The sequence below is a fragment of the Narcine bancroftii genome, chromosome 8, assembly GCF_036971445.1.
Source record: "Narcine bancroftii isolate sNarBan1 chromosome 8, sNarBan1.hap1, whole genome shotgun sequence".
Taxonomy (NCBI): Eukaryota; Metazoa; Chordata; class Chondrichthyes; order Torpediniformes; family Narcinidae; genus Narcine; species Narcine bancroftii.
In genome coordinates this window covers 61,604,653-61,610,633 of record NC_091476.1, presented here as the reverse complement: position 1 = coordinate 61,610,633, position 5,981 = coordinate 61,604,653, and the positions used below count along the sequence as shown (strand labels likewise).

The 5,981-nt window shown below is 46.8% G+C and overlaps 1 protein-coding gene across 1 annotated transcript in view; it reads right to left on the bottom strand.

The window, feature by feature from the left end:
• The window catches only part of snx15 (sorting nexin 15), a 174,958-nt gene that overhangs the window by 112,024 nt on the left and 56,953 nt on the right, over positions 1-5,981 (bottom strand). The window lies entirely within an intron of this gene.

The following is a 5,981-nucleotide window of genomic DNA, read 5'->3' as shown; positions in this document are numbered from 1 at the left end:
GGCCTCCACCGGCCACTTGCCCATGCTTCCTCCTGATTGATCAACGCCAACGTCCACGCCTTCCTTCCCTCCCACTGGCTGCAGCCGGCCACCTGGGCCTCGCCACTCCTCGCCCCGATTGGCTGCCCAGCCTGTCAATCAATCCTGAGCACTCTCCAGATAGGTCCACAGTCTTTTGGCACAACAAGAGGTAGGCGGCATGATTGAAAGGAACAGGATAGAGTTGAACCACAGCGCCACCTGCGCGATCTAGTCACTCACTCATCTGCAAGCCCTTGCTGCATTCCAGTAGCGCCAGGTAACCTGGACCAAAGTCTATACTGCAAAGTGGCAGAAGGAGTATTGCAACGAAATCACAGAGAGGATGCAGAAAGAGATTTTCTGGAAATAGCTGCAGGGGATGAAGGATTCAATTTATAGTCATGTTGTAGCAGTGGCTACACTGCTAACTGAAGGATCACACAACCAGGCGGGTTAAGTTCAGTGAGCAAAAACTGATTTATTGCAGCCTACCTGGCTGGTCTTATACTCCCAGCCCAGGCCTGGCTGAGAACCGTGCTGGGGGGCCCTTACGTCACTGGGGTGTCACATAAGCACGGGCTTCTGAGCCTGGCGCTGAGGTCGGGAGGAAACCCCCAATGGCGCCATTTTGGTTGGCTGCCCCACCGTGTGACAAGTGGGCCCGGTTCGCCTGCCTAATGGCGTACACCACAATGTAATAAAAACAGTCCAATGTTACACGGAATTTGCTTCTGTCTGCTGTAAGGCCCACAGATTCACCATCAGTAGAAATTGCCTGGACCACCTCTTACAGTCAGAGAAAGAGAAGCAAAAGAGAGCCCCCAAGTGTCCGTGGATTCGCCTCCAGCTCTCCCACTGCCAGAGTGCAGTCCAAACTGTCAGCAGCCTGAGCTCCAAACTTCAGACACAATCAGGAACCCTTCAGCGCCCTCAGCATCCTCTCACATCCCAGTTCTGATACCTGGTACCCCTTCAGCCAGTCTCCAGTGTGAATCCCTCAGCCGCAGTTGCCGGCAGCCTGTGTTCCTCAGCCGCAGAATGCCACCGTTATTACTGTCCCATGGGTCGTCACCTCTGTTTTTCCTTCTCAGACACAGGGTGGTCTCCCCATTTTCTGGTGCCCTGCACCAGTCCCCTGCTGCAACCCCTCGTGGCCGCTACCGATCATAGGCGCCGCCATCTTGGGTGGATCGCAGGATCTTAAATAAAACCACCATTGGCTCCTTTCATGGGCTGTTCAAAGTCTGCATGGAGCTGATGGCAGTCGGACTGGGTGGTTGGACCCCGCGGGAGCGTTGCCATTTTTTTCTCAGCTCCGGGGTTGGGCAGGAGAAACTGGGGTGACCTTGCCAAGTGTCTCTAGCATTTTGTGTGTAGTATACAGAACTGTTGTAGAGACTGAGCTGATGAATAAATGACCCAGATCAAAAAGCAGAAGGATGGGTAAGTAGGTTTGAGGTTGGAGGAGTTGTGGATGGAGCTGAAGGTTGTCGGAAGTTACCAAAGGTTATAAACAGGATGCAGAGTTGGGCAAAAAAAAGTTGCAGATGGAGTTCAATCCGGATGAGGGTGAGGTGATGCATTTTGGAAGGTCAAACCTGAATGCTGAGTACGCTGTGGACAAACAGGAACCTTGGGGTACAAATCCATACATCACTCAAGATTGTTGTGCAGGTTGATAAGTTAGTTAAGAAGACCTGTGGGATGCTGGGGTTCATTAGTCAGGGATTGAATTCAGAAGTTATGAGGTTATACTTTGTGAGATGTCTGAAGAGATTTGGGATGTCACCAAAGACACTCATAAACTTCTACAGGTGGACCATGGAGAGCATTCTGGTTGGTTGCATCACTGCCTGGGACAGAGGTGCCAACTCTCAAGACAAGAATACACTCCAGAGGGTTGTTAACTTGGTCTGCGGCATCACAGGCACCAGACTTCACTCCATCGAGGACATTGACATGAGGCAATGTCTTAAAAGAGCAGCCTCCATCCTCAAAGATCCCCAACACCCAAGCCATACCCTCTTCACTCTGCTGCCATTGGGAGAAAGGTCCAGGAGCCTGAAGACGACCACAGGGCAGCTTCTTCCCCGCTGCCATCAGATTCCTGAATAATTCCTGAATAAACCAAAGAAACTGCCTCACTTTTCGTGCACTATTATTTTTATAGTAATGTTTTATTTTTAAATATTTTATTTTTCACACTGTGATCCATAATCAACCAAAATATATACAAATGTTTCTCATTAAATATACACAGTGGCATTTTCTCCCTTTCCCCCCCCCCCCTCCCCCCTTCCCACCCCACTGTGAGAAACAGAAGTACCTTCACAGAATTTGCTCCAGACAGAAATTCAGAACAAAGAACATTTAATATACAACAATGCAAAGTTGGGTGCTTCCCCTTACCCTGGGAATACACACACATACTGGGGCTCACCCAACTTATATACAGTTCATTTCAGTGTAGAGGTACCCTCCCCCCCCCCCCCCCCCAACATTCTTCTGCCTCCTGGATAAGTTGGGTATCCTGTCTGTGTCCCATCATGTCATTGTCCTTATTCACCTGCCTTTGTCCTTATTCACACCTTCCCAACCCTCAGGGCTTACTAACTCTTATATGCAGAACTTCCTAATTCTGTCTAAGGCTTACTAATTACATATGTGGAACTTGCTGACTCTGTCTAAGGCTAGAAGACCCTTATCTTATTCAGACTAACTTTACCTTCCTACATTCTATTACCTACCCTTATCCTATTCATACTGGCTTTCTTTGGCTTGGCTTCGCGGACGAAGATTTATGGAGGGGGTAAAAAGTCCACGTCAGCTGCAGGCTCGTTTGTGGCTGACAAGTCCGATGCGGGACAGGCAGACACGATTGCAGCGGTTGCAGGGGAAAATTGGTTGGTTGGGGTTGGGTGTTGGGTTTTTCCTCCTTTGCCTTTTGTCAGTGAGGTGAGCCCATACTGGCTTTATTCATTACACATATATCCATCCTAGCTTTCTTCATCTCTCATATTTTCATATTAGTTTTACTCATCTCTCACACCCCCCTCCAAAACCAATAAATATTCAACATATACAATATAATAAAACCATTAAACAAAGTCATCACACAATGAAAAATAAACAGGAAAAATGTTTATTTGGTGAAAGTGACGAGAAGGTAAACTATAAAAGTCGGGGGCTTACCAGGGCTTGGGTCTACTTGATTCGGCTGGGAGGAGGAGGAGGAGCTCGGAGAGAGTCGGGCTGTGAGTCGGAGGAGCTTGGTGAAAGTGATGAGAAGGTAAGCTATAAAAGTCGGGGGCTTACCGGGGCTTGGGTCTACTTGATTCGGCTGGGAGGAGGAGGAGGAGCTCTGAGAGAGTCGGGCTGTGAGTTGGAGGAGCTTGGTGAAAGTGATGAGAAGGTAAGCTATAAAAGTCGGGGGCTTACCGGTGCTTGGGCCTACTTGATTCGGCTGTGAGTCGGAGGAGGAGGAGCTTGGTGATAGTGACGAGAAGGAGGTGAGCAGCCCGGCGAGCAAGCAACTTCCAGGCTTAGGCGAAAGCAGGCGAGGAGAAAGGTAAGCAGCATTATTTTAACTCAGTTATGCCTATGAGCTTAGTGCTTTGTACTGGGTGTCAGATGTGGGAACCATGGGTGAGTACCACCCTCCCAGATCTGCGTCAGGTGCACCGAGATGCAGTTCCTTAAGGACCGAGTTGGGGATCTGGAGCTGCAGCTTGAGGACCTGTGGCTGGTAAGGAAGAGTGAGGAGTTAATAGATTCAACTTTCAGGGAGATAGTTAACCTGAGACCAGATGTGTCAGTTAAGTGGGTAACTGTCAGGGGCGGGAAGAAAAATGCCTGGAAAATGGAGAACACACCCGTGACTACTCCTCTCAGCAACAGGTATATTGTGTTGGATGCTGTTGAGGGAGATGATCTGACAGAAGCTGGACGCAGTGATCAGGTCGATGGCACTGAACCTGGTACAGTGGTACAAAAGGTAAGAAGGAATGCAGTGGTCATTGAGGATTCCATTGTCAGAGGTACAGACAAGATTCTGTGAGCAAGATAGGTATACCCGCATGGTGTGCTGCCTCCCTGGTGCAAGGGTACAAGATATCTCAAATCGGGTCCAGAGTCTTGGTACATGTGGGTACCAATGACATAGATAAAAAGAGGGAGGAGGTACTAAAAAAGGATTACAGTGAGCTAGGACAGAAGCTAAGAAACAGGACTGCCAGGGTGGTGATCTCTGGATTGCTACCTGTGCCAAGTGCAACTGAGGACAAAAATGGAAGGTTAAGACAAATGAATGTGTGGCTGAGGGGCTGGTGTAAATGACAGGGTTTTGGCTTCTTGGACCATTGGGATCCCTTTCGGGAAGGCATGACCTTTACAAGAAGGATGGGTTACACCTAAACCCAAAAGGGGTCAATACATTGGCAGCTAGGTTTGGTGCAGCTGTTGGATGGGGTTTAAACTAATTTGGCAGGGGGACAGGTAGGAAAAGTTAGGTTAGGCAGCCAAAGTAAAAAATCAGAAAGAGCAAGGAGGATGAAAAAAGCAAATCTGAAGGCTTTATATCTTAATGCAAGAAGCATTCGGAACAAGGTAGATGAATTGGCTGTGGAAATTGAGACAAACAAATACGATTTGATTGGGATTACAGAAACATGGCTGCAAGGTGAGCAAGCCTGAGAACTTAACATCCCAGGGTATACAATATTTAGGGGGGATCGGCAAGAAAGAAAAGGGGGTGGGCTAGCTTTGATGGTGAAACAAGGGACCAATACGATTGACAGGAAGGATATTAACTCGGAAGATGCGGAATCTATATGGGTAGAACTGAGGAATAGCAAGGGGCGGAAAACATTAGTAGGGGTGGTATATAGGCCTCCAAATAGTAATGTAGAGGAGAGGGAAGGCATAAAAAGAGAAAATAGAGAAGCGTGCAATAAGGGAACAGCTGTCATCATGGGAGACTTTAATTTACATATAGATTGGACTAGCCAAATTAGTAAAAATACTGAGGAGGAGGACGATTATCTAGACCAATATGTCGAGGAACCAACTCGGGAGCAGGCCATTTTAGACTGGGTATTAAGTAATGAAAAGGGGCTAATCAGCAATCTTGTTGTACGAGGCCCTTAGGGTAGGAGGGATCACAATATGATCGAATTCTCACTCGACATGGAGAGTGAAGAAATTAAAACCGAGACTAAGAGTCCTGAATTTAAATAAAGGGAATTATGATGGTATGAGACAGGAGTTGAGTAAGATTGATTGGGTGGTGTTTATGGGGGGGGTTTGACGGTGGATAGACAATGGAAAGCATTCAAAGATCTAATGGAAGAATTGCAGAAATCGTTTATAAAAGGTGACTCAACCTTGGATAACAAGGGAAATTAGAGACAGCATTAGGTCCAAAGAGAGAGCATATCAATTGGCCAAAAAAAGTACCAAATCCAAAGACTGGGAACAGTTCAAGATGCAGCAAAGGAGGACAAAGGGATTAATCAAGAGGGCAAAAATAAATTACAAAAGAAAGCTTGCAACAAACATAAAAACCAACTGCAAAAGCTTTTATAGATATGTCAAGAGGAAAAGATTGGTGAAATCCAGAGTAGGTCCCTTGCAGTCAGAATCAGGGGAATATATAATGGGGAATAAGGAAATGGCAGACCAATTAAATTCTTACTTTAGTTCTGTTTTCACAAGAGAGAATACAAATAACCTCCCAAGGATGTTGGGAAACATAGAGACTAATGCAAGGGAGGAACTGAAAGAAATCAGTATCTCTAAGGACATGGTCTTAGGGAAATTGAAGGCTGATATATCCCAAGGGCCTGATAATCTACATCCTAGGGTAGTTAAAGAAGTGGACATTCAGATAGCAGATGCTTTAAGAATTATTTTCCAGAACTCGATAGACTCAGGATCAGTACCCATGGATTGGAGGGTAGCTA